The sequence below is a fragment of the Camelus ferus genome, chromosome 3 (genome assembly GCF_009834535.1).
Source record: "Camelus ferus isolate YT-003-E chromosome 3, BCGSAC_Cfer_1.0, whole genome shotgun sequence".
Lineage (NCBI taxonomy): Eukaryota > Metazoa > Chordata > Mammalia > Artiodactyla > Camelidae > Camelus > Camelus ferus.
In genome coordinates this window covers 77,616,601-77,642,400 of record NC_045698.1, presented here as the reverse complement: position 1 = coordinate 77,642,400, position 25,800 = coordinate 77,616,601, and the positions used below count along the sequence as shown (strand labels likewise).

Genomic DNA, 25,800 nt, shown 5'->3' with positions numbered 1-25,800 from the left:
CATAACTACTTTTATTCCTGGCAAATTGTCCAAGGATCCTCACATCCTCCAGCATGCAATACTACCTAGCAAACAAGCCACATTCCTTACCAAGACTGAAGACTTCTCCTGGTAAACATCGAAGCATTAGGTAGGCTAAAAGGGAAGAGATTCTGGGCCTGTCCCCTTTGGACTGATGGGTAGGAAAAATATTCCAGAGACACGAACATCATACTAGAGTACCAATTTCCTTTCAAAGATATTTTAGAGCAATCAGCATTTTCCCCAGATGATACAGTGGATCCTCATTATTTGTGAATTCCACATTTCTGAATTTGCCTACTTGCTAAAATTTATTTGTAACCCTAAAACCATGCTTTCAGCATTTTTTCTGTCATTAGTGGGCATGCACAGAACACAAAACTTGAGTTGACCCACGTGCAAGTTCCCAACTAAGGTCAAACAAGGAAATGTTCTTCTGTCTTTTTGTTTCAACTTTCATACTATAAACAAGTATCCTTTTCACAGAATATTTAGCACTTTTTTTTTTGCATTTTTGTGCATTTTTTGGTGATGTTACTATTTAAAAATGGCCCCCAACAGCAGTGCTGAAGTGCTGTCTAGTGTTCCTGAGTGTAAGAGGGCCTTAGGGAGAAAATACATGTTACATAGGCTTCCTTCAGGCATGAGTTATAGTGTTCCTGGCCATGAGTTCAAAGTTACTGAATCAACAATACATATAAAACAAGGTTATGTATTGATCAGTTGACAAAAATGCTGTGACCAGATGTTTGCAGACACTTAACCCTGTATTTCCCCCAGGGGCAATGGTTCAGTAGTCACTAATTCAGTGTTTGTGGCAACTTTATAGAATATAACTGCAACAAATAATGAGAATCAATTGTATATCCAAATCTGAATTAATTCTTTCCAAGAAGAATTCTCATTGCTAGCCACTCTCCAAGCACAGTGCAATAGGTTGTCAGAACAAAACTACTCCTCCAAGGTAAATTTACTTGTTACATAAATTGAAAAACTGAATTGAGGTTTCTGGGCTTTTGTGATAAAGATGTCTAATCTACCTCATGTGAAAAAGGACTCTGAGATAGCAAAAACAAAATGTAGTGGTCAGGGCAAGAATAAAAGATAAAACAAAAATCATCACTGAAGTACAATTTCCTCCCTTTTCCATCTACTGAGTTAAATGTCACTCCTCTACCCTCTTACCTTCCAGAGAGTTGCCCTCCTCTCTCTGCCACCACAAGCTGTAGCCGGCAAGAGGCTGTACTGATGAGGGGATCAGAGTGTCTATTTTTCTCTCTCCCTAAGTTCCAGGCCCATAGGAAAATAACTCAGTATTCACATATCTCCCAACTTACAGAAGCCTGAGAGGAGAGGGAAAAAAAAAGGCATGGTTTTCTCCAGCACCCACCACCACCTACTCCATCCCAGCAGGGGAGGAGTGGGGTCAGAGTTACAGGGTGGGCCCTGGTTCTGAGATGGAGGGGAGAGACAGGTGACCTAGTGCAAAGAGTGCCCAAGATACCCTGCTCTTCTGACACCTAATGCAAGGCTGGAGCCTCTCAAGCCCATGTCTGGCACCAAATGCAAGTTTGAGTTTCCCCAAGACCACCCTCAAGTTGAATAATTAACTAAATTAAAAAAACATCAAAGATAAGAGGCACATAGGGTTGAGTCAAGAATGTTTCAGATATGAATTTCCAGTGGTCCTTTCCCAGTGGAATCATGCAAGAAGTGCCTATCTCTCCTAGCAATGATGTGTGACAATGCACAGAGTGCAGAGTATTGCCAACCAGAGAAGCTCACCCTAGCCTTGGCCACCAGAGTTTTTACTGGGGCTCAGTCATGTAGCTGTGGTAGACAACCATATGTGTGAACCAGGGCCTCCAATATAAATAGCTGTTACTACAGATTATCTGCCATGATCCAAGGCCCCCAGGTGAACAAAGATACTTTTATCAGGAAAGACATTCCCAGGGCTTGAAAATTACTTCCCAGGGATCAGGGGCAAAAGCCAAACCCCTTTTTGGGCAAGGTGATTCCTTTGTTGCACATCTAGTTCAAGATTTCTGCCCATTCTCCTGTGGATGTGGCAATAACAGCTACTTAATCTTTTTTTACAAACCCAAGAGCCACTATGGTTTGACTGATGTGGAAGAATTCCTGCCTGGTGAGGCAGGGCAGGTGAGATGTAGAAGGAGGTATGGCATGAATCTCGTAGAACAGGGGGAGAAGGTGAAATAGTATAATTAGTTTACTGTTGGTGCTGTGACAAATTAACACAGGAGGTCAGAAGTCCAAAAACAGTTTCACTGGGCTAAAGTCAAGGTGCTTGCCAGGCTGGTTCTTTTTGAATGCCCTGAAGGGAGAATCTATTCCCATGCTTTCTTCAGCTCCTAGTGGTCACCTAGAATCTTGGGTTTGTGTCCCTTTCTTCCAACTTCAGAGCATGTCACTCCCTTCTCTGTTTCCATCATCATATCACCTTCTCCTTTGACCCTGACTCCTCCTGGATCACTGTTATAAGGACGGTTATCCAGGATAAACCTCCATCTCAAACTTAACTTAATCTCATCTGCCAAGCCCCTTTTGCCAGATAAGGCGACACTCACAGTACCCAAGGTTTTGACATGGACATATGGGGGGGGAGGGGCATTATTCAGTCTATCTCAGATGGGCCGTATGCCTAAAGAGTCATAGGTACCACAAACAAATAATGTTATTTTACCTTCATTGTATCTCACCCGCACTAAGAGATTTGCTATAAAGAGCAAATACTTGTTTCTCAGAAACATATAGTATAAGTGAAATTTTAAAAATTTCTTTATTAGACAAAAAATTATTCTCTAAAGAGACATAGATAAAGGATAAATATTTTGATAACCTGGAATGTTGGCTGGCTTCAAAGAGTAAAAGGACTAGGATAAAATAAAATTAAGTAGTTCTGCATGAAAAAAGAGCTCATGAAGAAGAATTTAGACACTACTTGGGGTGGAGGGGGGCAGGGAGGGATGGCCAGTGGAGAAAACAAAATGACTAATGAGAATTTGCCAAGTGTTGTGTGCTGTGCAACTTCTCCCCTGTCTTCCTTGAAATCTTCAGTAAAATTCATAATGTACATTTATATCTTATGAAAGAGATCTCTTTTCTGGGTATGGCACAAACTGATTCCTTCAAGGTTGCTGCTGGGAAAAAACACAGAATAAGTATAGGATCCCAGCAACCTCTGGGTTACAATGAATAAATGGACCTCAAGCTCTCCTTTCCCAAAACAACTGCAAATTGTGAAGGAGGAAACCAACGAAAATCATCAGGGAATTACAGTCATATTTTCTGATTGTTTAGTTATCTTGTTATAATCTGAAGTTTAATACCTGGAGTGAGAGCTCAACAATGTACCCTTTTGTATTTGTCTGCTAGTGCTGCCGTAACAAAATACCACATATTGGGTGGCTTAAACTACAAATTCATTATCCACAGTTCTGGAAGCTAGAAGTCCAAGATCAAGGAGTTGGCAGGATTGGTTTCTTCTGAGGCCTCTCTCCTTATGACTGTCCTCTCCCTGTGTCTTCACATGGTCTTCCTGCTGTGTGTGTGTCTGTGTCCTAATCTCTTCTTACAAGACACAAGTCATATTAGGACCCACCCTAATGACCTTTGCCTTAACTAGCTTTTTAAAGGCCCTATCTCCAAGTATAGTCACATTCTGAGACACTAGGAGTTAGGACTTCCACATACGAATGGGGGAAGAGGGGCAGACATAATTCAGCCCACTTTTATAATTAATAAATGCAAGACTGGTATTAGCATTTTGAGACAGGATATTAGAATGGACTTCACTGATAGCTAAAAGCCTTAGTGCTTCTGGTCCAGAGCATGGAATACATATTTTAAAACCAATTTAAGAGGTTGACCCAACAGAATAAAAAAACAGAATGTAAATCTTTAAATTCTGTTATCCTCTACATGGATTCTATCCTACTTACAATTTTGTCTTCTTTCTTGACCATATTTAACTTTTATATCAATATAATAATACACTTATTATTGTTTAATCTGCATTTTAACACTATGTGGGGACTCAGGATTTGATTCTCGGTACATTCAATCCAACATTTTGTAGAATAGCAAAAAAAAATTTTTTTTTTTGCTGTTAAGAAAGAGTATTCTTCTCAGAGATCAATTCCATAAGGCATGATCTTATCCTCGTAAAAATAACTATATTAATTTAGCCTCACAAAAGACATTTTTCTCTATTTTCTTATGGTGATCATTTTAGAAAAAACTGTTTGCCAGTATTGAATAGCTATTTGTTAATGAAATTCTATCCTGATGCTTTAGCATAAAATGTTTATTAATATCATTCCATATTTTTATTGAGAATGACACCAAATAACACTAAAATCAAAATGATTCACATTTGCTTCAATTATGGGTATTCTGAATTTTCTCATGAGATTTGCATTCCCATCTGATAAATGAGAGTCCTGGTCACATGTGATGGAGTCATTGCTCAGATTCGTGGTGTGGGTTAAAAACAGTCTCTAAATTAGGCTCTGTTGCTTTTCTTGGTGTCTTGGCCGCATTATACTACATCTGCAGCACTGCAGGTGTCTTTTATTCATTGCAAAGCAGTTCGTGCTATCAAATAACAACAGCAAGTGTGTACTAAGATCAGAAATCAGAGACAGGGTACAAAATAATTGCAAAGAAATATGAAATAATATATAGATTGATATTCTTGTTTAAAGACTTCTAAAACACTAATTTAAAAAAACAGCTTTAGATTATGGTACCAAAGCAGCCTTGGAAATAGACTTTTGCACTCCAGATTTGGTTAAAAGAGAAAGTGAAAAAGAGAAATATTTTGCTATCATTACTCATATAATTAAAAGGCTATAGAGAGAAGATATTAAGCTCATGGACTCAGGAGTCAGAATGCCTGGGGTCAAGTCTTGTGTTCACCCCTCAGTAACAGGAACTGTTAGGCAAGTTACTGGAACTCTGTTTCTCACTTTCCTCAACTGTAAAGTGTGAATAAGCATAGTGCTTTGTAGGGCTGTGGTGAGACTGAGTCAGTTAAAGCACTAAGAACAACCCCTGGCACTAGGCAGCACTGAGTAATGAGGGCTAAAAGCAGTATCTTCACTCCTCCTCCTCTCCTTTGATCTCACTCCCATCTCATCACTGCTCTCTCATGTCCTTCTTTTTCCTAACCTTCAGCTTTCTACATGGCTTGACAACTGGTTCTTCTTTTGCATCTCTGCTGTGTTCCCTGGTGAATTCAGTAACATACTAATAAGCACCCAGCTACTACTCACTCACATAATAATAATAATAATAATAATAATAATAATAATAATAATAATAATAATAATAATAATAATAATAATAATAATAATAATAATAATAATAATAATAACAGCAGCAGCAGCAGCAACAACTAACATTTTTGAGCATTTACTATGTTTCAGTTATGCATCCTTTTGTGAAACACACCTTAGTCCCCTAAAGCATTCTCCTCCCTTAACTGCCGTGGGAACATACTGTCCTGATGCTCCTTGCTTCCTCTGCCTTTCTCTTAAATGCTAGATGTCCTTGGCATTCTTCCCCAGTCCCTTCTCCCTCCATACTCTTTCCTTTGGGCAGTGCAGCTCGCATATCTTCAGATATACTTAGTGCTCTCAAAGCCTTATCTCCAGCCTGAACTTCTCCCCAGAGATCTAGAACCTTATAGATGTGTGCTGAACATCTCCATTTGGATGTTCCGCAGTACCATAAAGCCAGCACAGGCAATCTGAATTCTACTTCATGCCAAACCCTCTCCTTTCTTGCATTCCTTTCTGAAGAAAGAGCATCATCATCCCCAGCCCACCCTAAGATGACACATGTTAAATGCTGAGTTGAAAAAGTAAACAGCATGGAAATGGGCTCTGCCCTCATGGGAACTCAGAATCTAACTGGAGGGTACATCAGGAGAGACAAGTTAATGGGCCAGCCTTAATTCTCTGTCTTTTTTACTATCATTGCTTATGTAACTAAGTGCATTCTTTTCTTGGGATTTTTTCATTAGATCTTTGTAAAACTGACTAACTCTGTCATATTTTGCTACACATATTTTTGTATTCAGTAACTTGTTTTTTGCATTCAGAAATTCATTATTTTTAAATGACCAAATTCAACGAGATTTTCTTCTATGAATTTTTCTACCAGTTCTAAGTTCATAAATGTTTTCTCTATTAAGAGATCTGATGAATATTCAGTTTTGTCTCTCAGTTTTTGTATTGTTCATGTTTCATTCTATTCTACTTAGAATTTATTTTGATGAGATATCAGTGAAATCTAGTTTATGAGTATTTCCAAGTCTTCTTAATAAGTTGGATGAGATATTCTTAGATAGCAGTCTCTTTCATTCCTGAAATATTTGAAACTACCAATTTTTTTTGTCTTGAAATGAATCTTTCCTGGTTTATCAATAGAACTTCTAGATTTGTTCCTACCTCTTGAACTTTGACTCCTCTCTCCTATTTCTCATTCCTCCTTCTCTTTTCTCCTTCTAATTATAATTGTTTCCACAGCAAAAGTGTTGGACATGTGTCTTTATCTTGATTGCTTTCCTTGATTCAGTTCTGGCCCACGACATCAGAGACACTTTGATGAGGATGACTTCCTACTCAGAGTCAGCAAGAATAAAACTCAACATACAGTCTCCTGCAGCTTTCAACTGGCTCACTCCCCCATTTCTCAAATCAAAATAAACCTCTGTTCCATCAAAATCCCAGTGATATATACTCAAAACCTCAGAATCATCTTCAACTCTCCTTTATCCCTTTTATTTGATTAGTTAACAATTTTTACTCAAGCAGCTGTTAAATTTTTTCTTTTTATTATTTGTATCTCTCCCCACATCTCTATACTAATAGATTAACACTCAAAGGCAAGAACTCTTCCTTGTAAGTTTGGACACCATCCTAAGTTCTCTTCATTCTTCAAGGTCTACTATACACTTCTACCAGAGTAATCATTCTAATGTAAAACTATCATTCTGTTTCCAAAATTTAAAAATCTTTAGGGTATAAGTGATAAAGTCCAACATTGTTATACAAGTTTTCAAGTCCCTGTATGATCTGATTGTATTTGCCTTAGTTCCTTATTAAAGACTTTTAAACTACAGAGAAAAGGAAGAGAAGATAGGACAAAGAAGAAAAGGAAGGAAAATGAAAAAGGAAAGAAGAAATGGAAGAGAGGAAGGTGAAAAAAAATTTTAAGAGGAGTATTTTTGTTGGAAATGACAGACACCAATCTCAAAATGAATTAACCACAGAAATAAAATTGTTGACACATATAACTAGGAATGTAAGAGTTGAATCTGGCTCCGGGATAGTTGGATTCAGGATTTTACATGATATCATTAGGACACTGTGTTTCTCTCTATTGCACAGCCCTGTTTTCCTCAGCATCTGCTTTATTCTATGTCATGGTCTCTATAAAAAGATGGAAATGATTTAAACCAGGTTAGCCAGCTTATTTAGATAGCACCAGCTACTTTCTATCATTAACTCTGATTGGCTCACCTTGGGTCTTGTGCCCAATTCTGAAGCAATTGTTGTGACCAAAGACAAGTGGTATACTCTTTAGGCAGATCTGGGGTACATCCTCATCCTAGAGCTAGGTAGTGTGAGCCCCAACAAACCAAACACATGAGACTGGGAGAGAGTAGACTCTCCAAAGAGACTCTGATATGGCATAAGACACACTTACGTAAGACAAACTAGAATAAGCTACTAATCTGAAATTGCCAATTCTGCTAATCATCCATTGGTGAGATTTTGTCGAGCTAGTTCAGTTTCCTTTGTGCTTTACTTTCTTTCACAACAAAATGGGCATAGAATTTATGCCACCAGCTGCTCCCAGAAAACAAGATCCTCAAATGAACCTTGATAGAGCACTGCCAACATCACAAATGGCAAAAGTTTATAGAGTCAGTAAGGACCTTACACTGAAGATCTTTGCAATGTAAATGTATACATACATGGAGCTTTTGATTTTAAAGAACTTTCATGTTGTCTTATTTGATCTGAATAAGACCACCGTGACATACAGTTTTTTATTTTACACACAGTGCTTTGTTTCTCAGGCCATAGTAAAAGACAGACCCCTGAAAACTTCTCAGCTGTTGCGTAGAATTGGTCATTTCCTCCCTTCCTACTCTCATTCTTTCCAGTAAAGTCACTTGTAAAGAAGGCAGTGGAGGCGCCTCAGTACTCCCTCTATCAGGACCCATTTTTTTTAAAAGACTGACATCTGTTCAGAGGACACTGTATTTCCTCTTTACTCTTCTCCCCAACTAAAATATAAATTCCCACTGACCCCACCCCAAGAGCAGCCACAACTTCCTCCAAAATTATCTCTCCTTCTCTTCCAGTCACATGTCTTCCAGCGTTCTGCAGTTAACTAATTGAGAAATCAAAACCAAAACTAACCAACTAAGAAACATATAAAATTTCTTGTAAGAAAAATAAGAAAACACCAGATCTCCTGACTATTAATCCAAATTTTTTTTAAACCACATAATGAACTTCAACTCTCTTGGGGCAGTGACTATTCGGAAGTACAGATGACAGTTGAAATTTTCTCAACAAGAATAACTCTGACATTTAAAAAGGTATAAATTCAAAGAAATAATGAATGACTATGGAAGTCCCTATTTTTGCATTCCCTCTACCACAATATTTTATAGTTGTCTGTACACGGTAGCTACTTTAAAATTTTTTCTTAAAATTAATTAAAATATTGTCTTTGGAGATCCTAAATAACAAACCTGCTAGAGAAAAACCTCTTTAATGCAGATCTCATTAATTCAGAGTCTCTGCTCTTTCAATCAAGAATTGAAGTAAATTGTTTACCTTTATACTATTAATAAGAAATGTGACATGATAAATGATGAGCAATGTTGAGCTAAATTATGGATGGATACTTACAAACTTTGAGAAAGAGTTTTTAGTTTTATCATTTACTTATCAATTATATAATGTAACCATGATAGCACTTATTGAGTGCTGACAGGGGATTATGCTAACTGCTTTATATTCTCTTATTAAATCCTTACAACAAATCTATGAGGTTATTACTTTAATCTGGTTTTTAGAGACACGAAAACAGAATCTCAGAGAGACACCACTAGTGGGTATCTATGGAGGTTGGATCCTAGCCCCAAATATTAGTCTCTTAACCAACTGTACTCTTTCTCCTCCTAAGAGATGAGCACTCTTTGCAAGAGTGCATTGATGTGGTAACTTTAAATTATTTTTATACATACCTTAAAGTACAGCATTTTGGCAAGGAATATTTTGATAACAAATTTTGATTACTGTGTAAATTTTAGTATTTGTATAATGCTTGAAGTAAACATATTCCTTCTGATGTCTTACGTCTTCTGATGAGCTGCTGAGACTTTCTTAGACTTCACTACTTCATTTATTATCAGATTGTGTTCACGTGCCTTATTTTATACCTGCAGCCCTCACTCACATTTCTTATACATTCTAATTCAACATTTGCTACCAGCTCAATTTTCAGGAGCCATATTAAATGTTTTGTATATGAAAGTTACATTTGTTGGAAAAAAATTTATTGGTCCCAATTTTTAAATAATGAAGATAAATTGCTGTTGAGAGGTAAGGGACTAATTATCCCGATAAACCCAGAAATATTTAGTTTCCCACAAAAGCCTTATTCTAATATTTCATCTTTTCTGTAATGCTGTTTCCCTGGTGGAAAGATCAGGTCAGTGTGTTCCACATTTTTTTTTTTTTGGACAACTTTGTGTTTTGGATCAGAAATGTATGGCAGTGAACAGCTGTGAAGAAAATAGAAGGCAGTATGCTGGATAAATGCTGGCCAATTTACACTGAAATGAATCCTCACTATTTTAGAACAACAACTGCACAAACTATATACTTCAGTCTTTGTTATAACTCAGTCCCACCCTTACAGGATACACATGAGAGACAGATGCCCTGATGGTACTTGTCTATGTCAACAATCTGGAGGCTAGAATCTACCCTGGCTGTTTCAGCTCCATCAAGTTCAAAGACTATTTGTCATTTATGCCCAGAGACAAAAACAAGAGTCCTTCCCAGACAGCTGTGCCTAAGGGCCATACAAAAGTGAATGGGAGTCCAAGGCATGTCTTCATGGAAAAAATTCCTAAACACGAAAACTAATCCAGCACTGCTCTCTCCTGCCCTGTCAGTCTGTCACCTTTCCCAAGCATGGAACAGCTCACTATAAGTGGACAACATGTTCCCAGCTGCGGCTGACTCATATCATGACTGTGAATACAAATCAGCATCTTTCCAGTGTGGGAAAAATCTGAATTTAATCAATTCCCTATGTAGAAGGCACTTCCAATTTTTCTCATCCTCTCTGGAGAACAAGAAAGTCACCTAACTTGAGATGGGGTGACCAAAACTCATCCAGCTAAAATGTGAAATAAAGGACAAAGATTGTTGGTGAATTTCTTACTAGAATGTTCAAAGAGGAAATACAGATGACAGTAAAACCATAGCATCTGGGCAAGAAAACTGAAGTAATGGTAAAGTACATAAGGACAAATAAATGAAAAAACAAACAAAAAAAATCTTGAAAACCCTCAACCAGCAATTTTCCATAGCAACCAATTCTAGTCACAAATAATGCTGCTGGAAGACCAAGGCTATTGAAAGCATTTTCATTGTCCAACACAAATGTTCTCATGTTAAATGTGCTATCAAGCAGGCTCCATGAATGGAGCATGTGGGCCACACTGCTGAACGAGACACTAAGATTCAAAGTAATCGCAGCTGTGTATCAACAGTGGGTCAAAACCTGCAGTCCAACACAAAGGCAGTCAAAATTAAAAACCCTAGAAATTCTTTTTAATCATAAAATATTTGAGACAAACAAAAAGGTCTAGGATACAGTGTAATGTGTACTCACGTACCCACCATTTGTGTACCCTCCATGAGCTTAAGAACTAAAACATTAAACTGCAGTTTAAGTTCCCTGTGTGCCCCTCCCTGCAGCACTATTCTTACTCTCTGCCATAGGTCCTCACCATCCTAAATCTGGTATTTGTCTTTCCCATAAATGTCTTCATATTTTTACTATGTATATACATAGCTCAAAAATATGTGTTAATTATTTGGCAAAACTTTAAATAAATTGTATCATACTGTCTGCATCCTTCTTGCTTAAATATTGCGAGATTTATCCATGATGATATAAAGTGCTCCTGCTTATTCATTTATTCTGATACAGTATTTCACTGCATATGTATACAATTCAATTCATGTATCCATTCTTCTAGTGATAGACACTTAGGTTGTTTCTAATTTGCTCTATTGTCAACAATGCTGTTATGAACATTCTTGTATATTTAACTTTGTGTATATGATTAAATGTTTCTTCAGGGCAGGAGTCAGCAAACTATGCCTTTGGGTCAAATCTGGCCTGCCATTTGCTTTTGTAAATAAAATTTTGGAACACAGCAATACTCATTTGTTTATATATTATCTATGGTTGCTTTCACACTATGTGGCAGAGTTGAGTAGCTGCGGCAGACAATGTATGGCTTGTAAAGCTGAAAATATTTATTATCTGGCCTTTTACAGAAAAAGTTTGCCAATCCCTACTTCAGGGTATAAACTCAGCAGTGACAGGTTGGATCGAAGACTACATAAGTACTCAATTTTACCAAATGTTGCCAAAGGCTTTCCAAAGTAATGTACCAATTTATACTCTCTTCAATCATGTAAAACATCCCCATTCTCATTGTTCCTCAACCTTCCCAGCACCTGAAATCTCAAGAATTTTCAAACTGTGTCCATTTATTTTGTAATATCATTTCAAATATGCTGCATTAGTTATAATGGCTTATGTCTATATTAATGAGGTATACCATACATTTAAGGTAATAACTGAAGTGGTAGAGCAATGGTATAACTCCATCCCAAGGTCAGGCTGATGCACAAAGTGCCAAAGGACATCTCCCTACTTGTTTCCACCTACAGCTCCTCCTTGCAAACACTACATCCCATTCTCTTTCCTGACACCTTGACACCAGGCATGCTACCTCTAAGGATCTATCAGTCTGGATCATATGTATCAAGTTCTTAATTTGCTACCTGCTGAATACAACTTCCTACTCGTTCCATTTCCAGATAAACTGTACTATGAACCATAGTCCCAGAGGCTTTTCTTGAATTGAGAGGAGAGAAGTCCTACCATTTCAGCACTGGACACTTGGACTCCACACTGCATCACTTAAGGGCAGTTTCTACCACCTACATGTAAGGCCAACAAGCTAGGCAGGAGTGAGAAACTGGTGAGAGAAGGAAGGATTCATTGGCTGTCTGTCCCGGTACCTCTGGATTATCTAGTTTTGATCACACTCTTGGAAAAAGAAAAAATTAAAAGCTAAATTTCTTTTATCTTCCCAGGGCATGTGATACTGTTCTGGAACACAGGTGTTAATTTATAAAGAGTCTACATCATTATTATTTCATTCATTTAGTTGGCTGAGGTAAGGGAAATTCCCTTCCTGTATGAATATTTCTCTAACCAGGGTAGGTAATTGAGGCAAAGAGGTCGCAGAGGAAGGGTAAGAAGTAAAGGAGGAAGTGTCTATGTGGCAGTTATCGGCACATACCCAGAGCACTGAAATGCCAAGTTATGCCTTCATTTTGCAGTAAAGGCTGTTGATCTAGGTAAATTTAAAGAGGGGAAAAGGGAATAAAAGAGAAGAGGGAAAATTGATTGAGGGAAGGAAGAGAGGAAATCATGATGAAAGAAGAGAAAATCACCACGAAGAGAAGTTGAAGAAAAGAGCTATTAATAATAGATATGATGAGTAATGACTAGCATAATTCCAGCCACAGTGAAGTACAAGTTGGGCTATGATAATATAGGCACATGTGCTGATACTTAAGGACAGGAGGCAGGAACTTCCCATCATGGGGTGAGGGATTCAGGGCAGCATAGCTCAAAGCCCTGTCATGCATGAACTTCCCAGACGGGCAACGCATAAGCAGATGCTGGTATGCGAGGAGGCCACTCTGCAGCAGACATGACCATGGCCATGACACACTTTGGAAATGAGTCAACAAATTTCCTTTGGATACTCTGTGCATGGGTACAGAATCATCTGAGTTCATTAGTTTTGTTCCCAAAGGGTTTTTTTTTGCATTACTGGCAACCTTCTCCATTACTGCCTTTTTTTCTATCAGACTAGCTGTCTTCCAAAAATGTCTGGCTTTTAAGCTTTATCTGAGCTTGCTTTCATTCTCCAGGCATCATGTGTCCAACCAGTATTACTGAGGGCCAACTCAATAAATGAGTTTAGGTACTAGGAAAACCAAAATTTAAAAAGACATGGTCCCTGCCCTCAAAAATTCCACAGACACTTAAGTCACATTACAGAGGGGAAAGGAGGATGCCATGAACCACATGCCCAGAGTAGGGAGCAGGGAGAAATAAACTCTGTTTGGGGGAGTTGGGGGGAATATTTTTCAGAAGATTTGAGCTGGATTGTGAAGAATAATGGTGAAAGGGGAGAAGGACAGTCTGGGGAGAAGGACAGTCTATGTAGAAGGACCAACATATGCAAAGGCACAATGATGTGGAAACATATGGCAAGTTTGAGGGAAATATTTTTGAAATAACCACTCCTGGAGGTGGGAAGTCCCAGCCTCATGTCCTTGAAGTAAGAGCACAAGTATCCACAGAAGTATCAGCAAGTTTAAGATGGGTTAGGACCAGAGAGTGTGGTATATGCCAGCTAAGGAATCGAGACATTACTCTTTTAGGGCCCCGCACATCTCATTAACGTGCATGTAATTAAAGTGAATTGACATCTAACTTTTAGCCAGGCACATGATTAACTCTCTCATGACATTTTGGCCTAGATGGAGAAATATGGGCTCTGTGATGTCACAATTGATATATCATGTGATTATCTTCAGATATCAGAAGAACTATCAGGTAGAAGATGGATTTTACACTTTATGCCCAGATCCAGAGAAAGAGCTGGAACTAATAAATGAAAGTTACAGGGAAACAGATTACTGCTCTGAGTCAGAAAAAAAAGAAATTTCTAAGCAGTGCCTAATTCATTATTAACAACCTATTAGTGTGAAATACTTAATGGGGAAAGGACCCATTTCACTGTGCACATGAGCTTGGTTTGGCAGAAGTTGTCAATATTATCATAGCTTTAAGTGGTGATACATTTTGGTTTGACTTTTTCTCTGACCTCCCCAAACTGTCAAAGAATGGCATTTTTTTAAGAGTCGCAAATAGATGTATTTTAGTATCATGTAAATGACTTGTTCTAACAAATAACAACTCCTCTATACTTCAAAGTATCCACTGTTAGGTTGGAGAAAATCATTTTCTCTTGAGCTCACAAATATATATTTAGACAGTCAAAAGGGGGGAAAAAAAGAAGGATAAAGGAAGGTAGAGACCAAGAACGCAAAGTAAGAAATAATAAATATGTAAAATAGAAAGTGACAGGTTCCCTTCATGTTACAATGAGGACAGGGATGCCCAAGCAGTCAGATGTCTCCAGCGCTTGCACAGAGCTGGAAACTGGGTCCCCAGATCGACTGGGGCCCCGCCCTCAGACCATGCTCCACCCACCTTGGGCTAGCAGCAAAGAGAGGGCCAGAAGAGGATGGTAGATAACTTTCCGAAAAATGTATCTTGGTAAATATTGGCAACCAATATGAAAGACTGACTAAGTGTAAAATGCTGCAGATGATATAAAGACTAACCTATGTCAGAAGCAGATTAATTTTTTTAAGAAGAAAAAGAGGGAGTATGTATATTAGTCTGCAAGGCTGCCATAACGAAACATCATAGACTAACATAGACTGAATGACAAACAATAGAAATGTCTTTCCTCACAATTCTGGAGTCTAGAAGTCTAAGATCAAGCTGCCAAAAGGACAGCTTTCAGGTGACCGGCCACCTGTGTCTTCACATGGCCTATCCTCTGTGTGCACACATCCCTGTTTTTCTTCCCCTTCTAATAAAGATACCAGTCCTACTGAATTAGAGTCCCACCTTTATGGCCTCAGTTAACCTTAATTACCTCCTTAAGGGCCCCACCTCAAATACAGTCACATTGAGGGGTTATAGCTTCAATCTATAAATTTTGCAGGGACACAATTCAGTCCATAACAGTATGTAACACACGTGGAGAGAGGTCCAGACAAAAGGCAGTAGTACCTGCATTACTGTTCCAAAGAATTTACTCTAGTCTCTACCCTGCATGCCCTGTGTCATCTTGATGACCTCTAACACCCTATTTTTGCCTTTTAGAGCTTGTCAAAATAACTCTATCTATTGACTTTAAATCTATACTCAGCTTTTCAGCTTTTGCCTTTGGAATTCTGAACTCTATTCATAGACCTGGTACCAGTCATTTTCTAACACAAAGACTTGATCCCTTGAACTCTGTGTCTTGTTTGCCCCATTTGGCCCTTTCCTATACAGTGACTTGAGGGTGACTCTCTTCCCCCACCAGCCCCATTCACCTATGCCTGCTTTCAGACTCAGCCAGCACAGCTTCCCAAGGGAGCGTAAAGTATCTCCAACAAGTGCTCTTGCACCACTAAACCGGAAGGTCCTTGAGACAAGGACTATGTCTTGTTCATATTTGTGTACTCCAGGCCCACAACAGTGCTTGAGCATGTAATAATTTTCTGAAAAATTTTTTTTTAATAAACGACCAAGAACAAATCAGTTTTCAATGAAGATACATGAGGAAGAAGGCTAAATGAAACGGACAGTGAGTCTGGATTTTTTGTTTGCTCTAGAAAGGAAAATGTACCTCCACGTGCATTGATATTCTCCTCTACAATCACATTTATGCTCTGCCTGCCTGACATACAGACGGAAAAGGGAAGAATAAGTAAAGGGTTTTGGTGAGAGTCATACTCTCAGCGCTTCCTTCCTTCACTCAACCAGCACTTGTAAGCACCACCTACAATTAAAGAACTATCACAGTCTATGGCTGCAAAGAGCAACACCATTCTTATACTCCTTAAAGTCATAATCTGTTATGATTAATAGACATAAGTTAATAAAATAATAACATTTGAATATTTTATTTATATGCCACCTTACTCTACCAAAAAAATTGAGAAATTTTACAAAAATTTATATACTGCAGAAATAGAAAATTAATAGTTGGTAGAGTCATAAAAAAGGAAAAATTTCACATAAATGCAGGCCATCCAGGACTCTGTAGCTATAGGTGCTAGAAGTAAGCAACAAACTGGGTCATAAAATTCCTATGACTAATAGAGAGACAAAAAAAAAAAAAACCCACATTCAATTACAAGAACTTTGTAAGAATCACAACTTGTCCTTATGTAGAGACCTGTAAGTAATGTCTTTCCGTGTCTGTATGAGGGGAACACTGTGGAGGTTTTCAAGTCAAGATGACATATTAAGCACATTCAAGGACTTAAGTTCTCACTTTCGCACCAAAAACTAAAATACTAAGTAAAATATATAAACTGTACTTATTTTTATGTACATATCCTGCATGGAAGGAGTAATGAAAAATATTCAGGTGCCAGAAACATAGTGATTTTAAGCTGAGTTCTGGCAATTCACAGGAGGCCGATTCTGGGAGGAAACAGAGCCATAGAGACTGTGTTTCAACACTAATGTGAGGATGACAGTTGGAGTTACAAATCTCATCCCTGTGGTGAAAAACTAAAGTTGGGCCTCCTGGGAGGGAACAGGACCTGGTAAGGAAATCATCCACCCAAGGCATGGTTGGAAATAGTTTCCCATGTAATTCCAGGACCTTGGATCTGTATCACATGATTGTGGATACCTGATCACATAACTAAAGTCCAAAAAACCCAGAGCCAAAAAGACAGATGTAAGAATTTGCCCAGGGACAGTGACAGCCCCCGGGGAAAGCTGCAAAAGGAAACATCCACAATCCAGGGTATGCATGAGGGAGCTCAGACAGAAGATAATGCCCCAGGAAAATGAACGCACAGAGAAGAATGACAAACACATGAGAACATCTGCATCAAGAAAACAGACAACAGACATAACTCAGAGCAAAGAAATAATAAGACAACGATAAATGGATTTTTAAATGAGTACATAGAAAGTCTTCAAAAATACAAAGAAATTCTTTTTGTGAAACAAAAAGTTGTAAAACAGTACATTGATATTAAAAAGCTTAATAGGATAATTAAACATTAGACTAAAGCAACTAAAAAGAGAATTAATAAATTTGAAGAGAAATCTTAGGACATTTTCCAGAATGAGAGAAAAATTGAGTCAAAAAACATTTTTTTAAATTAAGAGACATGAGAATATGAAAAGATCCAAAGCACATCTAAGAAGCATTACAGAAAAAGAAAGTAAAATTGAAGAGAGGTGATATTCAGAAAGATAATAGTTGAGAATTTTCAGAAGTGAAGAAAGATGTGTCATCATTTTTTAAATGTCAATTAAGTATACTGATATACAGTGTGGTGATATTGCAAAATATCAAAGAGAAACCTTCAATTTCCCAGATAGGACAAAAAGAGACTGCTCCCAATGAATAATACTGGGAGTAGGGGCAGCACACAAATTGAATATATGGGAAATGAAAAGGGGTAACAGCACACATAATCACGATTTGACAAAATAATACATGGTACCTTTAGCAATTTAATGCCAACAAATTTTAAAATTTGATAAAATGGGAAATTTTCTAGGAAATGTTGAACTATCAATATTGACCCAAAGAGATTTTTAAAATCTCAATAGATCAATACATATTAAAGAAACTGAACAAGTCTTCTACTCCTTCTCACAAAGCCAGAACAATATGCCTTTGTCAAATTTATATAATAAATAATAATCCCTATATTATCCAAATTCTTCCAGATGATGAAAAAAGAAAAAATGCTATCTAATCCATTTTATGACATTAATCTATGCCAAACCAAAACAGAGTACAAGAAAAAAAAAATAAGCGTATCTCTACTTATAAACATGAACACAAAAAATTTAAATAAAACATTAGCTAAGCAAGTCTAACTTTGTATCTAAATATATATAGCTTTATGTAACAAAATACAATATAACCAAGTAGGCTTGGAAGTGTAGTCATCATTAGAAAACTTACCAAGTTAAATATATTAGGGGAAAAATCGAGATTAAAAACTAATAAGATAATTCAGAAAAGTTGCTGGATTCAAAATTGATATTCAACATTGATATTTATTTTTATATTTAATAATGAATTGCAAGTTATGGTAGGAAAAAGAAACCATTCGAAACAGTAACAAAACCTCAAAATAGAACTAAGTCTAATCTAAAATACACAAGAGAATTTAAAGCTTGTTAAAATATAAACAAACTTATTATACTGAAGCTGTCAAGGAGAATTAAGTTATTAGAAAAACAAACCATGTTCATGGATAAGATCCAGAGTTTTAAAAAATGTTCTTTCTCTCCCTGAATAATTTATAAATGAATGCAATCCCAAGCAAAAACCCCTATAAGAATTTGCAAAGAACTTGATAAACTGATTATAAGATTCACTTTGGAAAGCTGTATGAATATCAAGAATTTTTTTTAAAGAACATTGTCAGGAGAGAAATTTGTGCTACACCTATCAAGACTTAAAAATAATCAAAGCCATGTTATTTTGAGAAGAGTACAGAAATAAAGTAATGGGACAGAATAGGTAGTTCCTATGGGATATCATGAATTGGAGCACTGTTCAAGGCACTTTGGGTATATTCTGCTTTTTAGAAAGAAAAAAAAATTATATTCCTACTTTATACAAGGAACAGATCAGATGGGTTAGGAAGCTAAATGTGGAAATTAAGATTACAAACCTGTTTAAAAGACGAGTTTAAGGTGGGTAAGTTTTCTTAAGCAAGTTACAAAAAAAGAAAAGGTATAAAGGAAAGATAAATGTATTTTACTAAGCAAAATACATACTGGCTGAACATCAAAATATATTCTTACTCCGTAAGTTCATTTACGTAAATTCTAAAAGTAGGCAAAACTAGTCCATGGTGACTGAAATCAGAACAGTGGTTACCTTTGAGGAAGGGGTGCATGGGTAATAATTGGAGAGGTTTATAAGGGGGGCCTCTGAGTGCTGGTGAAGTTCCTTCTTCCATTCTGGGTGATGGTTACACTTTTTGAAAAGACATCAGACTGTACATACATTTGCATTTTATGTATGTATATTAGCCAAATTTTAAATTTTAAGTAAACACATATCTAAACATGAATAAAATGCAAACACAGCGTTGGAGAGTATTTGGATTAGATATAAAAGAAACTGAGTATTTAGAATATATATTTTTATAAAAACTAACAAAATCAAATTCAAATAACCACTTTTTACTTATAGTATTGACAAAATTTTTAAGACCTCAAATGTCAAGAATTAACAAAGAATTGGCAAAAACTGTGTTCTCATATGAAATTAGTGAAAAATAAACTAGCTTGAACATATTGAAGAGTAATTTATCACCATTCCTATTAAAATTGTAAGTGCATATGCTTTACAACTCAGTAATTCCACTTGTGCATATACACCATAGAGCAGTAATTTTCAAACTGTATGCTGTGACTCATGAGGGAGTTCTTGAATTAACCTCATGTATTATAACCAGTTTTTTTTCATGAAGCATAAAAACACTAAAATATTTGGAACAGAAGAAAACCAAAATGCTATACATGGACAGCTGCCAGCCCAAGACATGCTCTTCACTGAACCAAATGAAAAAACAAAAGTCAAGTTTCCCATAAAACTTATTAAGTTAATATTTTAAATTCCAAAATTGTCCTTACTACTCTTTTAGTACAAACAAGCTCATTCTATTATAAATTATGGTGACTTGATGTTAATGGTGGCTGTGGTTTTTTAATGTTTGCATCTAGCAAAATCAAAAGTTGGTGAACCTGTGTGTATCCCCAATTTTTTTCTTCCTCAAATTGCACTGATCTCTGACATTCCAAAGTCTGGGAATCACTATTCTACTCCATATCTCAGCAGTTTCAAGCATATCAAAGTCACCAACTGAACTTTTCATAGTATAACTACTGAACTAATCACTCACTCATTCTTTAATATGTTCAGTGAGTGGATGTTGAAGGGTTTGAGGCATATAGGTCAGTTTGCTTGATTTAATTCCACAGTAAGTTCTTTTAAAAATGAGTGCCATTCCAATGTTCACAGCAGCACTATATACAATAACCAAGACATGGAACCAACCTAAATGTCCATTAACAGATGACTGGATAAAGAAGTTGTGGTATATTTATATAATAAAATACTACTCTGCCATAAAAAAGAATAAAATAATGCCATTTGCAGCGACATGGAGGGAACTAGAGATCATCATTCTAAGTGAAGTAAGCCAGAAAGAGAAAGAAAAATACCATATGATATCACTTATATGTAGAATCTGAAAAAAAAAAGTACACTATGAACTCATCTACAAAATGGAAACAGACTTGCAGACATAGTAGACAAAATCTTATGGTTACCGGGGAAAGGGGGTGGGAGGGGATAAATTTAGGAGTTTGAGATTTACAAATGTTAGCCACTATACATAAAAATAGATTTTTTAAAAGTTTCTTTTGTATAGCACAGGGAACTATGTTCAATATCTTGTAATAATCTTTAACAGAAAAAATATGAAAACGAATATATGTATGTATATGCATGACTGGGACATTGTGCTGTATATCGGAGATTGACAGACTGTTAACTTACTGTACTTCAATTTAAAAAATAATTTTAAAAATGGGTGCCATTGTTCACAAAGGCATGGCAATGGAGATAGATGGCTTACTGCAAATCCATCATTGCTGTGAGAAACAGCCCAGGGGATGGGTCAAAAACTTCTTCGTGATTTAAATACAACAGCACCTGAGTACAGGGCTAAGTGATCTGACTAGGCAAGAATGTTGAAGATCAAAGAACAGTAAGGGTCTAGAGCCCACGTGAAGTAGCTTACGATAGTGGCTGCAGCAAACAAGAAAGGAATGAGGTTGGATTCTGAGATGGAATTACTTACTCTTATTGTATCTAGATTTAAATTTACAGTTTAGAAATCGGCATCTATATATTGTTCAAAAATTTAAATGTTTTGTAAGTTTTATATAACAATATCAAGCAGTTAGGGATCTATAAAGCTTTAGAAGATGAAAAACTGATCATTTATGTAAAGACTATAAAATGATTTTAAAAATCAACTTATAGGCCAAAATAACCTCAAACATTAACAATTTTTAAAAAATGTATTGTCATGAAATGTTAAGAGTAAGTACTCACATGGTATAAGTCCTGGTATGGTCACAGTTCAGACTTGTACTCATTGAGAAGTTGCTTTCCACTTTCAACAATGGTTTATGAGATCATCATGGTCTAGAGATCACTTATCTCAATCTTTCCCACCTTGCAGGTAAAGAAGCTGAGGCCCAAAGAGGTGACATAACTTTTTTTACAGTCACACAGGTAATTAGTCCAAAACCAAGGCCCCAGAGCTCTCAGTCCAGTGCTCCCCCAGCTGCACCACTATACTTCTCAGAGATTAACTGTAACCAGGACAGAAACTGTACCCTCTCAGGAGTGCACTTATCCCATTCAGAAGGTGAATTTCAATTCAATTCAATTTTATTCAATTGATGAATTTAAATCACTGGATTTAAATGTGAAAAGGAAAACGAATGTTAATAATCAGCAACTAAATGCTATACGTTTGTCCATAGAAAACAAGTGCTATGCTCCACTGATCAGTGATCCAGTTGGAAAAGCTTTGTTTATCTGACAGTAGAATTAAATAACATTTGATGGGAGACGATTTTCCCTCAGGTTTGCTTTAAATTGTAAAAAACATGCTCAAAATTTCCTAATTTCAACTATAACATTTTCTGTTCATTTAACTTTAAAGAGTTTCATGTGGTATTTTAGACTTATGAGTACATCATATTTCTAGAGTGAAAAATACTTACTTTTATTTACTTCACATTTATGATTTTCAAATAGCCTTATAGTTCTCGTGTATAATTTCTTCTGTTTGCAAATCCTACACTTCAGGAAGCATCAAAAACTTCTAATTCCCTAATACCTCCTGATTCTATAAACTAAGCTAAAGATTCCAAATTTGAATGCTTTTAGGAACTAAGCAATCACACACCTATGTGAGGTGACAATTTGGAGTGATGAGGACTTGGGGAACAGGTTCGTGTCTTGATTTTTGTTCTAAGTGGATTTTGAAAACATGTACAACATGTCTAACACTTAACAGGAGTGTTAGACAATCAGTGAGAATCAGCTAAAATCCTAAGGAAGAAAGGAAGAGAAACTGAGATGATCCTTTAGAAATGAAGGTCCAGCTTTCTGTAACTTAGGGCTCCAGTCAAGTGTGGAGTCAAATCCCAAGGGAGGACAGCAGCTTCCCAGAGGAAAAGCTCAGGTTGCATAATAGCCCCGAGCTCTTTTCATGCTAATCCCATGACCAATGAACACCAAACTCTGTCCTAGCTTTGACCAACGATGACAAAACTTTCCTTTTAACCACCTGTAGTTCTTTTCTTACACCTTCTTTTGCCTGAGAAAACACCTTCCTTTTTTATCATTAGCTAAGAGGAGATGATCCTAGACTTGCATCATTAAGAAAGAAATCACTGATATGGGTGGATGAGCCAAAGAAAAGTAATCTGTGTAATAAAACTGATGCACTCAGAACATTCCTCATGCTTTCCAATCCTCAACCTCCATGATCTAATCTGCTGAAAAATCAGTGTCACAGAAGACATTGTCAAGGGTTTTTTCTTTTCTCCTTTAATAGATGCTTCCTTAAATACTTGGTGAATCGCTCAGAGAGTGACAGCATCTCAGAGAAACTCTCTGAAGCAGAATCCACAAGCCTTGTGCCAAAGTATCATGCCACCAAGAAAACACAGAGCAAGAGATTCTAAAATGGATCATCAAAACCTAGTTCAGAGTAAGAGGAAACAGAGCAATTTGAGACTTGAAGGCAGTAAATTAAACAGGGCTGAACTTCATCCCTGTGACCCTGTCCAGAGATATATTTCAGGGCTTTCTAACAGGTCATGCTGTTTTCACAGCTGAATTTACTACAGAAATTTCCATGGTACCCTGTGCAAATTCACAAGTTTCACATAGTTTGTACTCAAAGTCAGTCTCTAGTTAGCTTGAAAAAGAGAAGAAAAGGTAGAATGAAATAATCTGATGGAAAAATAGAAAATTACAGTAAGAAGTGACTCTATTGGTTCAACTCCTCCATTTTACAGAAACAGAAACAGCCCTAGGTAGTGACCTGCTCAAAGCTAGAATAAATCAAGTAGCAATCTTGTTCTTTTTTCACTATGCAGCACTGCCTGCTTTAGTAAAGACTTTTAAAAAAATTCTCTTGAAGTATTATCAATGCATATAGGAAAGCAAATTAAACAAATACGTATTTTTAAAAACAATAATAATAAAGCAAGAAGTTGAGAAACCACTGCCCAGGTAAAGGACTAGAACACTGCCGGTCCCTTGGAAACCTGTGCATGCCCCTCCTTAGTGCACCCTCTTCCTTTCCTCAAAGGAAACCAGTCTCTCACTTAAGTGATAACTGTTCACTTGCTTTACTTTTTGTGTTACTACTTAGGTTTATTTAGTGGAATCATATTATTATATGTTAATTTTTACGTCTGACACCTTTCATTCGATATTGGTGAGATTCAACTAAGTTGATGTGTAGTGCTATAGTTTGTTCATTTCCTGGCTGTTTAATATTCCACAATGCGAATATGTCATATTTTATTAATCCATTTATTGACAGACAACTGGAAGTCTCTAATTTGGTACTATTTTAAAAAATACTTTTATGAATATTCTTCAATTGGTCTCCTGACTTACATGTACAAGAATTTCTTTAGGGAATATATCAGTACAAAGTATAATTTCTATATTGTAGGGTATGCACGTAGTCTACTTAGAATGCTTTCAACAGGAAAAAACATGTAATTCTAACTTAAAATAGTGTAAACAATAAGAACATTTACTATGTTCCTAATAAAAAACCTAGGCATAAGCAAAACCCAGTGTTGTCCATTTCAGTGGTTCAACAACATATTCAAGGATCCAGACAATTCTATCTCCTGCTCTCATCCTTAAAACCTCTTTCACTTTGTTCTCAGGCTGGGTCCTTCATAATCACAAGATAGCTGCAAAAGCTCCAGACACCATATCCAATCACCACCACATCCAGAGGTAAAGCGAGCCCATCTTCTCCAATGATTCTCGCTTAAGGAAACCGTTCCCTGAAGCCCCCAGCAAACTTTCTCTCACTTCATAGGGAACAATCATATCACTTGCTCTGCCTAAATGAGTCACTGGAAAGGGATATAAAACTCATCTAAAACCAATCAAGATGTTCACTACATACTCTCAGAGGCTGGTGGGAGGCCCTGCTCCTGAGCACCTACCATCGGAATGAGGTTATATCTTTTATCTTTTTTCCCTTAAATTTTGGTATCATTAAACAGAATGATATATATTTGTTTTTTGTGAAAAATGAAATTTTAAGCCTATAGAAGAGCATAATGAATAGCATAATAAACCCCACCACATGCACCCAGCTCCCAGTGTCACAATTAACTCATGCCCCATCCCCTTTTGTCTAGATCCATCTCCCCATTCCCTCCCTGAATTATTTTCAAGTAAATCCAGCTGTCTTGTCATTTCATCTATAAATACATCAGTATATGTCTTTAAAAAAATAAAGACTCTTAAAAACAAAGCCACAAAATGATTATCACATCTTAAAAAAAAAAGTTCCTAATTCAACAAATATCCTGTTAGTATTCAAATATTTCCAGTTATCTCATAAACGTGTGTGTGTGTGTGTGTGTGTGTGTGTGTGTGTGTGTGTTTAGAGAGTTAGTTTAAGCTGAGGTCCAAATAAAGCCCAAATATACCAATTGATTGAAATATCTCGTAAGCGGAATCAGATATTCTTGGGAAAAAAAAGTCAGGGTTTTGTAAATGAGGAGAATGGGCAACTAAGGAAATGTGAGCAGAGGCTGCAGCCCCCAAGTTAATAGGATCCACCCAGGCTCTGAATGGTCTTAGAAGATCCAGCACCATGGTCAGTGGCCACCCCTGGAAATGTCCAGGTTACAATCTAGAAGACCTGCATCACTCAAAGGGCAGGAAATAGTAAGGATCCAGATCTCTTAGGAAAAGCATTATCACAAAGAAATGAGCATCACTAAAAACTGAGTGGTGAAGAGCATGGAATTAATGGTAATTTCACTGCAGTAAGAATTTGTTTCTAAGAAATCAACCATTAGCAAAAGACTAATAAAGATGGCAAAAGACTAGAATTTATAGTTCCCTGGTTAATGATACTTACTGATTAAAATAAAAATTAAAAGTATAAAAGATAATGACTTCAACCTACCACTTCTTTGTAATCAATTTTGCTTTTAATCTATGCTTAGTTTTTAAAACTAGGTTGTAAATACTTGAAATGATTGGTATTGAATTTGAAATTGTGATTTTTTTTTAATGTTCAGTTGAGATAAACTGCTAAGAGAAGGAGAACTGATAGAGTGCTAATAAGATTTTTTGGTGTTGTTTATTAATACATCTCCTGCTTCTAAAAACGATTTTCAGTAACAAAATAAAATATATAGATTTGATAAAATTGGAAAAACATCAAAGCATAACATGGGTAAAATTCAAGTAGT

The 25,800-nt window shown here is 36.6% G+C and overlaps 1 long non-coding RNA gene across 1 annotated transcript in view; it reads right to left on the bottom strand.

The window, feature by feature from the left end:
- The window catches only part of LOC116662661, a 242,943-nt gene that overhangs the window by 81,118 nt on the left and 136,025 nt on the right, over positions 1 to 25,800 (bottom strand). The window lies entirely within an intron of this gene.